Below are 17,513 nucleotides of genomic sequence, written 5' to 3'. Positions count from 1 at the left end.
TGGCACGTTGCACCCCGGGCTTCTCCGAGTCTTTCATAAAATGACGAATCAAGCCCCAATGCTCGTTCTATAATCTTTGCCCTTCGTGTTGCAGTTCAGCCTCGTTTCTCTACGGCTTTTCTGTGTCTAAGCAATGGCTATATTTTTAATTTTAATCAACATTATCGATTTATTATTGGCTATGATTACAAAATTATCCGCGCTTCTGAGATTTTTTCAATGAAGTAAATGGATTAAATGGTTGAATTTCTTAATATGAGCCATCTTACACTCTTTTAATTCTTAATTTATTTTAATGTTAATTATTGTAATTTGTTTGGCGGTGATGAATTAATCTCAGCTTTAAATGCCAGTTCTGCTTCTGAAAATTCTTGATTGATAAAGCTGTCTTATTCACGAGCCTAATTATTAACCGTAATTATAATGTAAGACGGTCTCACACTGAATGGTCTTACAATTTGAGTAATATTCATCGTTGATGTTACGGGAATGGTCTTTAAAATTCCTTGTTTTGTTCATTTTGTTTGAATTATTTTATTGATCTTAGAAGTTAATGAAATACGTACCAAAGATGAAATAATCCAAATTAAAGAGGTATAGTGGAGCTGAGACCCTGTTTACAGGGAGAACCCCTTAGCAAAGCTATATTCATATGATATTATTGGATTTTACTGAGGTTTATTTGTTTTTTTAAATTGATCTTTCTGTTATTTAAACTTAAATTTGCGTAAAATCGCATTACAGAGTATTTGACTACAGCAAAAGTGTTTGAACTCGCTTAGATAACAAAAAAGAACTAAAGATATGAAGCTTAAGCGTGAGAAGCATTTTTTATTGACTAGCACCTCTCATAGGCAAATTATTTGTAGGAGGATATATTGAGTGCTGGATACATCGAGTGTTCAGTTTAAGATACGTTTTCTCCAAAGATTTAACACACAGAAAGTGGTCTTGAGTATTAATCGAATTTAAAAATAAAAACGAAAATACATAACTGAAATCTAAGGGTTTGAAGTGATCGGACTGAGCACAATTTCAAGGATTATGTGGCTAAATATGCGAATATTTACATTTCTGCACACTCAGTCAATGTATCTTATTAAAATTCATGTACTATTAAATTTGTCTCTGTGAGGAGTCTTAGTCAATGAAAACCGCTTCTCACTTTCACATTGATGAACTGATCATGATGTTGACTGAAGAGTATCTGCAAGTTATGAGAAGGCCAAACCACAAGGTGGCATGGACGACCAAAGCTCATTTAGTCGCCGAGAGTGGCAATCAATTTGGTGGGGGAATCGCTGAAAGTGTGCGCGCGGTCTTTTTTGACTTCGAACTCTTAGTTTTTCAGTTATAAACTTATGTATTTCAGTTACCACTAGCACGAGACCTTGTTGCTTGCATTTTTGCCTTAGATCGGGCAAGGGTGTGCACAACGATATGGCAAAAGTACCGGACCGTTATACATTGCATGGCTCTTTCTTAATGGTTGCCATTTCTACATTACAAGACGGAACTCAAGGTTTTTTATGGCGCAATTGGAAAGCTAAGAAGATAACTGTTTATCTGTATTTTGATTATTACTTCCTAAATCGAGTGAAGTTCGATAACTCCATAGCCCATATATCTTTGTTTAAAGATGAAAAGAGAGATTTCAATTCAAAGTTATTACAATCTTTGACTATTGGGCGTAGGCTTCTCATATCTTGACTTCTATCTTCCTAAAATTGCTCCACCTCGAGAAGTCCACATCCCAAATTATCAAATTGCCATTTCAACTCTAAAACTCAAAAAAATTTGAATTATAACTATTAAATGTATTCAAAATCAGCTAGTCTTTAACTTGTGACGCTAATTTCTGTCATGAGCATGGACCTCTCAAAAAAAGAAGAGGGACAAGGTGGGCGCGCCCCTACGTGCTTCCCACTCACCTCTCAATGGGCATTTTGTGAGAGGAAACGGTATCCGTCACAAGCTTGTGACGGATATCGTCCGTCTTCAATGAGATTTTGTGATTCAAAATAACACTAAATAATACTCCGTACTCACCTACTCGTAACTCCAAAGTAGAAATTAGGTTTTTTTGAAAGTATTATAAAAGGAACTTATTAGCATTGGCTAATGGCTACATGAACAACATTGAAACTTGAAAGTAATTGACCATGTAAGAAAAAAACTACTACTTCAAAAAATATGGCAATCTATTGTAATCCGAGTTAAAAGAGGGTTATCCAATGGCCCGTTATGCCCTCGTTGTCTGCCATACGAAGAAACGATAGACTATCTCCTCCACTCTTAGTTTTTTATCCCATATCGCAAGAAATTTGGAGCCATGTAGGCGATCTAAGCTTCATTTCTCTCATTCTTTATTGTACTTTTTTTTTTCGACAATAGTAAACTGATATTAAAATAAAATAAAGTTTGTTACAGTACAAACCCCGGGATACCGGAGTTCTGTAGACTAACGTAAAACCAACAAACCGAACTAACGTTACGCGAGTATAAAACAGAAAAGGTAAGACGACGCTTCTTGCAGGGAGGATGAGAAAATTCGTCAAAGTGGAAAAGATCCGTCCCCTTCCTTTTAGCCCTCGTAGCTGCTACAATTCCCTTGGTGGTACCTGTAAAGACATAGAGAAAATTCGATCGAGACCGAAGATCTTTTCTTCGTATGAATACTAGATTGGGTCACATGTCTTCGACGGTAGGAGTAAGCCACTTTACGTCGACAACTCTTATTCTTATTGTTCGTGTTATCCCTGAGCGCAACAAATTGGAATTGAACCGCAGAAACCTTGCTGACCAGAGCCAAGTCCGATGATACCCGCTTCTTTTTAGCAATTTGTAAAACAGCTTCCTCGTGAACCACTTTATCTTCGTGGGTCTCCATATCTACCTGGATGATTACCTCCTCTTGAACCAACTCAACACCTTCGGAGCGCTTGACATTAATTGGCTGAAAAAGGTTCTCTTGCAAAGGAGAAGTGCTAGGAACTTCTGCTGTCCCTGAAATTTCTTCCTGGGGAGTTCCCGTCTGGATATTTTTAGAGGTGAGGGTACGGACCCTCAAGTAAGACATGGACCTTGGGTGGTAGAATCCCAAATTTTTGCCATGTGCTAAGTTTGCGTAATCTTCAGATGATAGATGTAATCTATTGCGAGGTCTCGTCTTGTTAGTGAAGGGAAATTGAGATGGTTGTGAGCTATCTGAGGAGGATGAATTATAGACAGCTGAATCAATCAAGGCCTCACACGGCGCGGTCACACTACTACTCTCAGAATCCATAGGCACATCGGGTGAACTACAAGGAACACAGTCATCAGGCTCCTCCTGCTGACAACAAGGGTTTCTTTCCCGTCCGTTCTTTGCCAAGAGGGTCGAATGTAGAACAATTATCAGGCGACTTATTGATCCTGCAAGAGTAATTCTCCACCACACTAGGAATAGCATATTCGTTGACAACTGCGGGACTAGGACTAGAAACCTGATTTTTACCTCTCTTGGTTATGGCCAAAGGGTCAAATTGTAAAGCGACCCGCTTTCCATTAAGATTAAAGGCTAATTGGTCAACCAAGGAATTTAGCTTTTTGTGAGCTAAAACTTTCGAATTACACTAAGGTTCTGTTCTAATGCACTTTCGTCTTAACTTTTGAACCATTGAATGTTAAAGCCCTATACCGTAGAGGCTTAGCGTCTAAGCATTTGAATTCACTAACTAAAGCTCTTGAAGATTTCGAGTCTGCTTTGGAAATTGATCCGAGCAATAAGGATGTCGCCCGAATTTCTCAGCCTTTTGGAAAGACACCGGTTTGCATAAAGCGGGGCTTCGTCTCGATCAGCATTTAAGATAGTATAAACCTCATCAAAGATGTTTGAAGTATACCTGCTAATGAGGTATCAAGGCATAGGAAAGATGCCACGTAAACAGGCTTTGGGAAAGAAGTATATATTCCCATTTAGACCTTGCTTGTATTAATAAATATGAAATTTGCCATCATTTCCAAGTGGTTAATTGGTTGTGAATTGTTGCAAATAGGGGCTCTTTGAGTATAAGTATTTTTTTCAATTGTCACACATTGGTGAGGAAATAAAATTTCATGTGTTTATATAACACCTCATTCCATATACTATCACCAGTGGGTCAATGTAGCTTTCTGTGGAGGGCTTGCGAGGTGTTTAATTCAGTTTGCACGCGCGCACGGTTCTCGGCTTGAAAATCGAGAATCGCCGCGGCAGACTGTGCCTATCTTTTTTTGGCCAGAGCCGAGTTGTGTAAATATGAACTGTCTAAGTTCATTGTGTGTAACAGCTAGTCAAACTGACTGTTGAGTGGGAGAGAGTCATGGTCCCGGTTTTTCGACCTGTATGCTGCTTAATAGGAGCACGTTTTCTACTTCTGTTTCGCCTCTGATTTTCCTATAAAAGGAGCCTCAGTTCAGCATACAATAATACACAATCACACAGCTTCTCTCTGTCTGTTCTCTCTTTTCTTCTCTAAAATTTCTGGGTGCTGTAGTGTAAATCTTTGGGGAACTATCGGTAAATTGTTGATCGCCACCATGGTCGTACCAAAATAGTTTTCAAGGCAGTGGCTCTCATACCACGTCACTACGAATCGGGTTATCTCTGATCTTTTTAATTGTTACTGCAATTTCCGTCTTACAAATTGAAAACTATTTAATTGTTGTTGTGACAATGTCGGTTCTGTCAAAAAATCTACCTGATCTGTCAAAATTGGAACCCTTAGATTGTGAGGATTATAAGAGATGGTCTCAGAAATTACTTATGTTTTTTGAGCAGTTAGAGATTGATTATGTGTTATTTTCTGACCCTCATGCTGCTGTAACCGTACATGCTGCTAAGTCTGTTGAGACCACCCCACCTATTATTTCTACGGCTAAGTCAAATGAAGAGGCTATTAAAAAACATGATAAGGATAATAAAACGGCAAAGTGTCACCTCCTAATCATATGACTAATACGCTTTTTGACTTATTTATGGTTCATAAATCTGCTAAGACCATATGGGAATTGCTAGAGAAAAAATATGGGGCTGATGATGCGGGTAAAAAGAAATATGTCGTTGGGAAGTGGCCTGGGTTTCAGATGGTAGATGACAAACCTATTATGGAACAAGTTCATGTCTATGAGAACTTATGTGCTGATGTTAATGAGGGGATGAAACTAGATGAGATTTTTCTAGCAAATGTGTTACTCGAAAAATTCCCTCCTTTCTGGTTTGATTATAGGAACCATCTTAAGCATAAGAAAAAAGACCTTTCACTCCAACATCTAGTGGGTCACATGAGGACCGAGGAAGCAAATCGTCTCAAAGACAAAACCATTAGTGTGTCTGTGAATGCTCTTATTGCTTCTGTTAAAGCTAATCTGGTTGAGTCTGGTGGTCCGTCTTATACTGAAAAGTCCAAGGATATGGGTAAGGCCAAGGTTGGTCAGACTAAGGGACCGGGTCAAGCTAAGAAGAATGGCCCAGCGAAGCACACTAAACCGGTTGCTAAGATCCAGAAAGCTAAAGGGCCAATTGTTTGCTATGTCTGTTACTTTTATAAATGACTGTTCGAGATACACCCGTGTATATTTGTTAAAAGACCAAAGATGAAGCAAAACAATCATTTATAAATTTTAAAAATGAAGTCGAAAATCAACTCGACAGGAAAATCAAAAGGGTAAGGTTTGATAGAGGAGGCGAATATTCATCTGGTTATCTAGTCGACGTTTGTGCTAAAAATGGGTTAATACATGAGACTAGTCCACCATATTCACCTCGGCCTAATGGAGTAGCCGAACGGAAAAATAGAACCTTAAAAGAGATGCCGAAAGCTATGCTTTTAAGTTCTGGCCTATCTGACGATATGTGGGGGGGAAGCGGTGCTTTATTATTGTCACATTCTTAACCGCGTACCTCATAATAAAATTGACAAGACACCCTACGAAATTTGGAAGGGCTATCCTCCTAACCTGAGCTTCCTTAGGGTATGGGGGTGTTTGGCTAAAGTGGGTTTACCTGAATTTAGAAGACCTACCGTTGGACCAAAGACCTATGATTGTGTGTTTATAGGCTATGCTCAAAATAGCTCTGCTTAAGATTCATGTCTGTGAGTGATCGTTCTATATCTGAAGCTAAAGATGCTGAATTTTTTGAGCATGTTTTTCCATTAAAGAACAATGTTGCATTATCTCCATGTTTACCTACATCTAATGACATCTCTTCGCATGTTAGTAGTAGTAGCACTTCTATTGATCATGTTCTGGAACCTAGAAGGACTAAGAGACGTAGATGTTCAAAGAACTTTGGAGCTGGTTTTGTTTCAACATTGGTGTCTGAACATGAATACACTGTTTGTGCTAGTGATGAGTTTGTCTCAGCTTTTTTAATAGAAGTTGATCCAAAAACGTATAATGAGGCAATGAAATCCATAGATGCTAATTTTTGGAAAGATGCTATTAAAAGTGAACTTGACTCTATTGTGTCAAATCAGACTTGGGAGTTGACTGATTTACCTAAAGGTAGTAAACCCATTACGAGTAAATGGATTTTCAAAAAAGAAAATGAGACCTGGCGGAATAATAGAAAGGTTCAAAGCTAGACTTGTGGTTAGAGGTTTTACACAAAAGAAAGATATTGATTATTTTGATACTTATTCACCCGTGACCAAAATTTCGACAATTAGAACTCTTGTCGCGTTAGCTGCTAATCATAACCTTTTTATACATCAGATGGATGTCAAAACTGCCTTTTTGAATGGTGAGCTAAGGGGAGAGATTTATATATCGCAACTTGAAGGGTTTGTGGTAAAGGGTCAAGAGAATAAGGTGTGTAAACTGAACAAATCACTATATGGTCTAAAATAAGCACCTAAATAGTGGTATGAGAAATTCAACACCACCTTGGTGAGTAATGGATATATGGTTAACAATTCTGATTCATGTGTGTATTCCAAAGTGGTAGAATCTTATTGTATTATCATATGCTTATATGTTGATGACATGTTAATACTTGGTAATAGTTTGGAGGTAATAATTAGAACCAAAGATTTTTTTTGTCATCACATTTTGAGATGAAGGACTTGGGAGAAGCTGATGTTATTCTAGGAGTTAAAGTCATTCGTAACTCTAATGGAATTGCTTTGAGTCAATCTCATTATGTGGAAAAGGTGTTAAAAAAGTTTAAATGCTTTGATGAAGTACATGCTAGGACAGCCTATGATGCTAGTATACATTTATGTAAAAACTTTGGTAAGAGTGTATCCCAAAAAGAGTATGCTAAAATCCTAGGTAGTGTGATATTTCTTATGAACTGTACTCAACCAGATATTGCATATGCAGTTAGTAGACTGAGTCGTTATACACATAACCCTAGTAGTGAACATTGGAATGCTCTTCGTCGTTTACTAAAATACCTAAAAGGAATAGTTGACCTTTGTTTGCATTATAGTAAATTTTCTGCTGTGTTAGAAGGATTTTGTGATGTAAATTGGGTTTCAGGTAACGATGAGATCTATTCTACTAGTGGTTATGTCTTTACCATGGGTGGAGGTGCTATAGCGTGGAAGTCCTCAAAACAGACTTGTATTGCACGCTCTACCATGGAGTCGGAGTTCATAGCTCTTGAGTTGGCAGGACAAGAGGCTGATTGGTTGAAAAACTTATTAGCAGATGTACCAGTGTGGGGAGGACGACAAACACCGGTCTCCTTACACTGTGACTCACAAGTTGCAATCGGTGTTGCTAAGAATAGTGTCTATAATGCGAAGAAATGACACATTCGAATTAGGCATGTTGCAGTTAAACAACTCCTAGATAATGGAGTAATCACTTTGGACTATGTGAAGTCCCAAAGCAATCTAGCTGATTCTCTTACTAAGGGGTTGACTAGAAGACTAGTCGTTGAAACGTCGAGGGAAATTGGGTTTAAGTCCTTAAGTCAAGAGTGACTAGGTCTAAAGTCCACATTCCTATGGCGTTATATGATTCATAGCCTTAAATGGTGGTGCTTTTGAGACGCACTTGATAAATTATACACCAGACTGGACTTAGGTCCTTAATAGCTCACGTGAGAAGTGCTATTGAGAAGCACTTGAGCTACCTACGTAGGTGTAATAATCATAAGACTACGAAAAGTCTTGTGAATACACTTATTAGTGCCAAGGTAAACGCATGGCTTTATAGAGCGCGTTGCACTTTGAAATCGCGAAACGATCACATTTTTTTGAAGGTATGATATGTGTTGTGGGGGGGTATCGATCGAAGCACAGCTAGGAATTCAAATCGCAAGATATTCTCTCGCTGTAAGTAAGTTGTTTCCTCATTTCACTAAAGTGTCAATTCAAATCGAAAGATATTGATATCTAAGTATCAAAGCCTTCCTTTACCCAGAAATTCTCTTCTCTGTCTCTGGCGCCCCTAGTGGGGGATTTTTGGAAATATGGGCTCTTTGAGTCTAAGTATTTTTTTCAATTGTCCCATGTTGGTGAGGAAATGAAAGTTTCATGTGTTTATATAGCACCTCATTCCATACACTATCACTAGTGGGTCAAGAGAGCCTTTTGTGGAGGGCTTGCGAGGTGCTTAATTCAGCTCGCACACGCGCGCCGTGCCCGTGCTCGAACCTGGCCCGAGTCCGATATTCGGGATTCGACCTGTATGCTGCTTAATAGGAGAACGTTTTTTACTGCTGTTTCGCCTCTGATTTTCCTATAAAAGGAGCCTCAGTTCAGCATAAAATAATACAGAATCACACAACATTTCTCTGTCTGTTCTCTCTTTTCTTCTGTAAAATTTCTGGGTAATGAAAATCAGTCGTTCCATAGCTCTCAGTCTCGAGTGGCCGTTTCTGGGTGATGTAGTGTCCCGGTAAATTGCTGATTGCCACCACGGTCGTACCGAAATAGTTTTCAAGGCAGTGACTCTCATACTTCGTCACTACGAATCGGGTTATCTCTGATCTTTTTCATTGTTACTACAATTTCCGTCTTACAATTGCCGTAACAAAAGTGTGTTTGAAAAAGCAAAGGAAAATCTGATGGGGCATATTCTGCACCCGCTGACCGAGTCAACATATTGAGCAAGGTCAAAGATATCCAGAGCAAGTCAACGTGTTAGACATCTTAGCCGACGCAGCCTGTCGGCCCGTCACTTGGGTCTCGGCTAGGCAACTAGCCAGCCGGGAGACTTATCCGCGTACTCATATCCAAGACCCCTCGGCATGGAGTCAACCAAGTCCGCCGGCCTGCCATGGGTCCCTCTGCCGAGGGTAGAACAGTCTTTCCACCTGCTCTGCCACTTGGCCACTACGTGACAAAAGGTGAAAGTCTATAAATACTCCACTTCTCTCATTGAGAAAAGGATCCGAAAATAATCAATTAAACACACTAATCTGGTATAAACTCCCTTATCTCTCTACAATATACTTTGTGCCAAGTAACACACAACTTAATCCCTTTTAAGTTTACCGACTTGAGCGTCGGAGTGAGTTCGCTCGGTACCAAGCCGAGCCCTCAGTTTGTTCATTGTTTCAGGAGAGGCCGAAAGGAAGAGTCAAGCAAAGTCATCATTCTACAAGCTTACGTGGTAACAAATCCTGTTCCGGAATTACACCCGGAACAATTAGCGCCGTCTGTGGGGAAGTGATACTAAAAGCTAGCCAAATCCCTTACAAAAAAAAAACACAAAACAAAACCCACCCAGCAAGCTAAGAAGATGTCAAAACAACAAGAAGTAGTTGTGAGTGACGAAACCGCATTCTACCAAGATGACACAGTCCCTAATTCTGAGATCAGGCATTCCCCAACCGGCCGAGTAATCCAACCGACGTACAGGATGCCATTACTACCAGAAACACCGCTGCCTGCCGGCCACGTCACTGTCATGGGACATGTGGTCGATGCAGCCAAACTGAAGCTATTCCTGGACCTGATGGGTAATACGCCGATCACCCCCGCCGCAACGACGGTGACGGAAGCACACCCGCAGGTGACCAGGGCCCATAAAGTGACCCCGAACAACTTGTCCGGGGCAATGCAAGGAGCCATGCATACTAGGATGCCGGCGGAGCCCGAGCTGCCAGTGGCAGACCAAAGTCCTTCCCCCACTCGCGGGAGGACAGTGTCGCCGCGGCAACAACGAGGGCGCCCCGAAGAAATGAAGAAAGAAGTCCGACTATCCAAAGTCGGGCAACGAGAAGCCCTTCCCGCCATGGGGAGAGAAGCCGGACTAGGGGTGCGAGGAGCCGATCGCCACGTGTCGTTCGACACATGGTCAGACAGCCCCTCAGTGCCTATGTCCTTGGAGTCTCCGTGCCGACCAAATTAAAGCTGCCGTCCCTATCATACAAAGGGGATAGCGACCCAACCGACCATGCCGAGGCTTTCGAGTCTTACATGTCGGTATGGGAACAGCCTGATGAGGTATGGTGCCGAGTCTTCCCAACAACCCTGCATGGGATGGCCCAGAGTTGGTACAATGGGCTGCCTAATGGTTCGGTATACTGCTACGCCGACCTAAGGGATAACTTCATAGCCCAGTACGCCTGCAACAAGAGAAGGGCCGTGGAGACATCGGATCTCCCCACTATCCGACAGGGGGAGGACGAGTCTCTACGAAGCTATGTGAAGAGGTTCGACGCGAAAGCTCAGCAGATCCGTGAGCGAACACCGAATCGCGGCCTTCGACCGATGAAAGGCCTCCGAAAGGCGAGCTCAAAAATGAGCTGATCAAGTGCGAGGTCCTCAACCTAGACTCCGCCAGAAAGATGGCCGATCGAGCCGTAAAGGTGGAGGACTACCACAAGACCTGGGTAGGCCACAGTGAAGCTGGGCACCCAGAAAGGAGGAGCCGCCGGGAGAACGCTGATGAAGGTCGCCGTGACAGTAATCGGTCACGGCCTGAAAGATCTAACAGGAAACGAGCTCGGCGGGCGCGGGGAGTTCGGGACCATACACCCGGAAGCGGTACCACGGTCTCACCCCCTGGTCAAATCACCGGCCGAGGTCTTTGCCCTGAGCAAGAATGAAGGGCGGAAGTGGGCAAGACCCCCAAGACGAGGGCGGAGGGCGACGCAAGCCAATTTTGCGATTACCACGGCTAGCAAATGACCATAAGACCGACGACGCTGTCGGCATCAAGAACGCCATCGAGGAGCGATCCGGAAGGGGGCCCTCGGCAAGTACGTAGGCGGGGCCCCGGAAACGAGCTCCGACGGGGAACAGAAATCAGTATTCGGAGGATGGGAGTGATCCGGTGGTTATTGGAGGAAACGAGAACGGAGGGTCGCCTAATGGGCACAAACGGCACCTAAATGAGCTTTACCAAGCCATCAACTTTGTGCCCACCACAACGATCCCCGCTTCCACCGTCCCCGATATAACCATCGGAAAGAAAGACTACGAAGGAGTCGTAGCCCGCACAACGACCCACCGGTGGTCCCCTGGACATATCCAACCACTTGGTTAAGAGGTGCCTAATTGATACAGCGGCGCCTACACGAACATCATGTTCGGGGAATGCTTCCTCAACCTCGGTCTCGAAGATTGAAGACCGAGCCCCCGCACCAACCCACTGTACGGCTTCTGCGGGGCCGGCCTGGTACCCCGGGGTCAATCAGGTTGCGGTGATGTTCGGTGAGGCGGATGCGGCCAAGAACGTTTTATCCGAGTTCGTGGTCATTGATGGTTCGTCCGCCTACAATGTTCGATAGGCGGGTTACTTTGAGCGAGGCCGATGCATGTAATGTCCATCGGGCCCCGACATTGATGTATGTCTCGGACGGGGGAGGCACAAAAGCTCGTCTCAAAGGACGAGAGAGACGAAATTGTCAATGTCCAAATATACGCCGAGAGGGTGTAACATGCAATCCCTCAAAGTGGCGAAGAAATCGGAGAAGGGGAAGAGCCCATCCTTACGACGGGAGGGTGATCCGATGAGCACCAACAACGTCAGCATGGTCGAGGGGGCCGAGAGGCGAACAAGTAGAAATTGACCCGGGCGCGCACCGTAGAATCGGTGTCGGTGGAGAGCAAAGTTCGAGCCGATCTCCTAGACCTGCTGAGAAAGAACAAAGACGTCTTCGCGTACTCAGCCGCCGAGATGCCAGGCGTGAGCCGAGAGGTGATCGTTCACAAGCTGAACGTACTCTCCAACGCTCGCCCTGTCAAACAGAAGATGAGGAACTCCTCGGCCGAGAAAGATGAGGCCATCAAGGCCGAGGTAGACAAATTGTTAGAGGCAGGCTTTATCATGCCTTGTACTTACCCTGAGTGGCTAGCAAATGTTGTAATGGTAAAGAAGTCATTAGGGGGGTGGAGGATGTGTGTTGATTTTACAAATCTTAATAAAGCATGCCCTAAAGATTACTATCCCTTGCCTCGAATAGATAGTTTAATCGACGCAACGGCAGGCTACACTAGGCTGAGCCTGCTAGACGCCTTCTCAGGATACCATCAGGTATTCATGGCCGAAGAAGACATGCCTAAGTGCGCATTCATCACCATACACGGCACATACATGTATAAAATGATGTCGTTCGGTTTGAAAAATGCTGGCGCAACTTACACTAGGCTGGTGGACAAAGTGTTTCAAGATCAAAAAGGGCGAAACATCGAGGCTTACGTCGACGATGCTATTGTAAAAAGCAAGTCTGACAGCGAGCACTTGGCCGACTTGAGCGAAACATTTTGTTCACTAAGGAAATACAAGATGAAGCTTAACCCAATGAAATGCAACTTCGGTGTCCGGGCAGGTAAGTTCCTCGGCGTGCTTGTCAGCGCCAGGGGAATTGACGCCAATCCAGAGAAAGTCCAAGCAATACTGGACCTACCGGAGCCGAGGAATCGAAAAGAGGTTATGATGTTGACCGGGAGGATGGCGGCTCTCGCCCGTTTAATCTCTCGGTCAGCCGACAAGAGCACCCCATTCTTCAAAGTGTTGAAGGGGAATAAAGACTTCAGCTGGGGGGAGGAACAGAGCACAGCTTTCAGGCAACTGAAAGCTCATCTTCTAACTCTCCCAACCCCTGTCCGGGCCGATCTTTGGGGGAGACGCTATATCTATACATAGCAGATTACCTCCGCGGTCGATCACGTAATCATCGAGAGAAGAAGACAAGCAAAGCAACACCCAATCTACTTTATCAGCCATACACTGTTGCCCGCCGAAAGAAATTACCCACTGATTGAAAAAGCAGCCTTTGCTGTCGTCGTTGCCGCAAGGAAATTGAAACCCTACTTCGACGCGCATCCCGTGGCGGTCTTAACCGACCAACCATTGGAGAAAGCATTGGAAAAATTTGAATAATCCGGCAGGCTCATCAAATGGGCAGTAGAGCTATCCGGCTTCGGCATTCAATACAGGCCGAGGCCCTCGATAAAGGGGCAGGTACTTGCAGACTTCCTGGCCGAGTGCACATACCAAGAAGAATCGCAGCCCGGCGTATGGGAAGTGTATACCGACGGGTCCTCTATGGCAAACAGCTCAGGAGCCGGCATCCTTATCATCAGCCCAAACGGGGACGAGTTTAAGTATGCCTTGAAGTTTACCTTCTCGGCCTCAAACAACGAATCCGAATACGAAGCGGTGATAACTGGAGTCGAGCTAGCTATAGCTGCCGGGGCGGAACACATTGTGTTGAAGACAGACTCACTATTGGTGACTAACCAAATCAGAGAAGAGTATGAGGCTCGAGACGATGGGATGGTAAGATACCTGGAAAGAGTAAAAGCTGACACTGCAAAATTGAAATCTTTCCAAATCCAATGCATCCCAGTGCGAGAACAACCGAGCCGACGCTCTCTCAAAATCGCGCGAGTTCAACCATCAAGAATGTCACCGAACCGTCTTTGGTGGATATCGGGAATGCTAAAAGCATCACTGAGACCGTCGGCATGGTGGGCGACATAGAAGCCGAGACGACGTGGATGACTCAGATAATGAAATACAAACTAACAAAAGAGTTACCGGAGGACCGCAGTCTCTCTCAGAAGATAAAAAGGATCGCCGCAAGGTACTTGGTATTTGAAAGAGAATTGTATAGAAGGTCCGTAATAAGACCACTTTTGAAATGTGTCGGCCCAGCCGACGCGAAGCTCATACTGACAGAGATTCACGAAGGCATCTGTGGACATCACATAGGGGCAAGAACGCTAGCCCACAAAGCTCTCCGAGCCGGCTACTTCTGGCCTACCATGCTTGAAGATTCCAGAACTAAGACCAAGAAGTGCAAGAATTGTCAGATGCATGCTCCGGTGATACATGCACCTTCCCGAGACTTGCAGCCAGTACTTAGCCCCCTACCATTTGCACAGTGGGGGATGGATTTATTAGGGCCATTTCCGACGGCCTCCGGAGGAAGGAAGTACCTGATCGTCGCCGTTGACTACTTCACCAAATGGGTGAAGGTCGCAGATGCACACGCCAAGACCACGACGGCCGTAAGAAAGGTGATTTGGGAGAACGTCATAACTCGTTTTGGGTTACCCCAAGTCATGGTATTTGACCACGGCCGAGAGTTTTGGAGTGACACGGTGATGAACTGGCTAGAAGAACTCGGTATCAAGTTTGCATACTCCTCCGGTTTGCCACCCTCGAGCAACGGGCGGCGGAGGCGGACTAATAAAACAATCCTAAACGGGTGAAAAAGAAGGTTGAAGATCTAAAGGGAAGGTGGGTGATGAACTACCCGGCGTCCTGTGGTCCCTTAGAACCACGGAGAAAGAAGCAACGGGATACAGTCCATTCCATCTAGTCTATGGGTGCAAGCCGTCCTACCAATTGAAGCAGCGGTGCCGCATTCAGAACGCAAACCTTTAACCCAGTCGAAAATGAGGAAGGCCTGAAAGCCTCCCTAGACCTGGTCGAAGAAAGTCGAGACACGGCACGACTCAACTTAGCCGTTTACCAAACAGAATGAGAAGAACCTACAACCGAAGGGTCCACAAAAGGGACTTAAGAGTAGGAGATCTAGTCCTAAGAAAGTCGGCCGCCACCAAAAAGGAAACATCCATGGCAAAATGACGGCCAACTGGGAAGGACCCTACAAAGTGGTTGAAGAAATGAGGCCGGGTACATACCGGCTGACAGACATGGAGGGTGTGCCTCTAATGAGCCACTGGAACACCGACAACCTTAGAAAATACTTCGTATAGAGGCGGAGGTGTCCGAGACCGTTGTGGGTACCCCAACGCATGATTATATCTAATGAAAAGTGTTCCAAGTTTTCCATCAAAATGAAGAATCCCCCTCCATAGTTGTACCAAAGTAGACGCCGCGGCCAAAGCCAGGCAGTCACTCCCGAAGTACAAAAGCGTATAAGCACTGTTGAGATGCAAATCTGACTGCCCCGACCAATCCGGGGGTGGCAGAGGAAGCGATCAATATGTCTATAGATACGGAAAGCAGTCAAAACGTAAACTCGGTTGCCTCGGCCAAAGCCGGGAGTGACGAGGGAAACGCGACTTGCCAACAGCAGTTGTTACTCGCCACAACGACCAACATGCTTAGGAACGTATAAGTACGGTTGAGAAACACAAATCGGACGCCTCGGCCAGGCCGAGAGTGAAAGAGGAAGCGATCAACACGTCTCTGATACGACATTTGTCGCGCCGTAACCCCGATTGCCTCGGCCAGACCGAGAGTGACAGGGACACAACAACCGATACGCTAACATGTTCACAACGGCGGTTGGGAAGCGCAAATCTGACGCCTCGGCTAAGGCCGAGAGTGAAGGAGGAAGCGACCGACACGCCAACATGTTTAAAGACGTTTAAGTACAATTGAGATGTGCATCCTAACTGCCTCGGCCAGGCCGAAGGTAAAAACAAAAAGCACTCAATATGTTAAAAACGCAAGGAGACAACTCAGACGAAAATGAGACAAAGACCTCGGCCAAGCCAGAGGCAAAATAAACAAACTCTTATTAAAAATGTTCACAGTTAATACAAGAAAGAAGTCAACGGCCGTCCCCATAAGGATAGCCTAAACACTACCTACCAAAGTTCAACAAAAAAAGGAAAGGTACAAAGAAAAGGTTACGGACATGAGAATTGAAAGCGCAAAAAAGATGGCGGGGAGGAGGAAAGGCTCAATAGTTGGCCCCGAACAGTGAAATCGTCGAAGGGCGGGTGAATCCGGTGACGACCGCCCGTCTCCCTATGCACATTTACGCTCGCCACCGCAGCGATGAGCAAAGCATCACCATCGATGGGCGACCCAGAGCCGACTTGGCGGCTTCATTGCCTTTGCCCTCTCGACTTCCTCCCGACCGCCTTCACCTTTTCAGCATGGGTCGCCTTCTCCGCGACCTTCTCGGCGGCCTTCTTCGCCTCTGCCTCCTCCATGACCTTTGCCTCCGCAGCAGCCGCCTTATCATCAAGCAGCTGGTCAAATTTTTGCCACAGGAAAGAGCCTTCAGGAAAGAGCTCTCTGATTACTTCCCTGGTGGCTTCTTCGGCCTGGTCCCGGTACTGGGCACACATCTCAGGGATGATGGAAGTTTGGAGCGTCTCAACGTCCTTCTCCCTACGAGCAAAACGGCCCTCGTGTTCGATGCGCCTTCGATCGAGCCGTATACGAGAGACTTCCATTCTTCCCTCTTATCAACAAAGCAAAGTCGAAAGCGGCTGAAGCTTGTCCCGCTCCTCCCGCACTTAGCGGCGTCGGCCTCTCCGCAGACCTCAACCTTGGCCCTCTCGGCTAGGACCGCCTTCTCAAGCATCCTCCCGAGCTTTCGCTCGGCGAGGAAATCATTTTCGGCGGCCTGGAAGTCCTTCTTCGCCTTCTCGGCCTCTTGCTTAGAAGCATCAAGCTCAAGCCTAAGCCGTTCAAGCGCAGGAGCCGCCTCAGCCATGAGCTTTTCTTGCTCCATAATGTGAGCACCGGCTATTTCATTCCACTTCGCCAGCTTCCTGCACAATCTTGCGCTCTCCGCCACAATATGAGCGGAGGAAATCTTCAGGGATGAGGAGTCGACGGTGACATTTTGATTGCCCGTCTGCACTGGCCGCTTCTCCAATTGCCGTTCAGTGGGACCGGCAGCCGGTGGCGGTTGATCTACAAAAAATTCGGACAAAGCATCCATGTCAACATTCATTGACATGCCAGAGAGCCTGTCATCAGGAACGCCTAATGAACCAGCTAAAACGAGTCACGAGTTAGATCCGTACCACTTTGCCTTCTTGGTTGGAGGACCCTTTTCTTTACCGACCTCGAATATGTTAGCGGCGCGGACTCGGTCTCTTTTCTCTTATTCAAAGAAGGAGGAGCCTCCGCAACAGTGACCTCCTCCTCAACATCGATGACCACCTGCTGCTTTTGGACCACAGGGATTGAAGGCTGAGCCGGAGTTGACGCCATCACAGCCATAGACGTTGCCTTTGGTTTGCGGCGCGGCACGTTACTGGCAACCTTCGCCTGAGCCGCCGTCACATCCAGTGCCTTCAACTGCTGGTCCATGAGTTCGTTAAGAGCCGGTCGGCGATCACGTGTCTGGGCCTTAGGATGCA

At 45.3% G+C, this 17,513-nt stretch overlaps 4 non-coding genes across 4 annotated transcripts; all 4 read left to right on the top strand.

The window, feature by feature from the left end:
- LOC141616260 (small nucleolar RNA snoR134) lies at positions 1–145 on the top strand. The gene has a single exon (XR_012530616.1). It is a non-coding gene; the product is annotated as a small nucleolar RNA snoR134 (small nucleolar RNA).
- Positions 146–176: 31 nt separating this feature from the next.
- On the top strand, positions 177–263 carry LOC141616259 (small nucleolar RNA U36a). The gene has a single exon (XR_012530615.1). It is a non-coding gene; the product is annotated as a small nucleolar RNA U36a (small nucleolar RNA).
- A 51-nt stretch (positions 264–314) lies between these two features.
- On the top strand, positions 315–406 carry LOC141616240 (small nucleolar RNA Z223). Its single transcript, XR_012530596.1, has one exon. It is a non-coding gene; the product is annotated as a small nucleolar RNA Z223 (small nucleolar RNA).
- A 158-nt stretch (positions 407–564) lies between these two features.
- LOC141616245 (small nucleolar RNA Z278) lies at positions 565–678 on the top strand. Its single transcript, XR_012530602.1, has one exon. It is a non-coding gene; the product is annotated as a small nucleolar RNA Z278 (small nucleolar RNA).
- The last annotated feature ends 16,835 nt before the right edge of the window (positions 679–17,513 follow it).

This window comes from Silene latifolia, chromosome 11, assembly GCF_048544455.1.
Source record: "Silene latifolia isolate original U9 population chromosome 11, ASM4854445v1, whole genome shotgun sequence".
Taxonomy (NCBI): domain Eukaryota; kingdom Viridiplantae; phylum Streptophyta; class Magnoliopsida; order Caryophyllales; family Caryophyllaceae; genus Silene; species Silene latifolia.
Note: the sequence above shows the minus strand (reverse complement) of the source record. Positions and strands in the feature narration are given on the sequence as shown.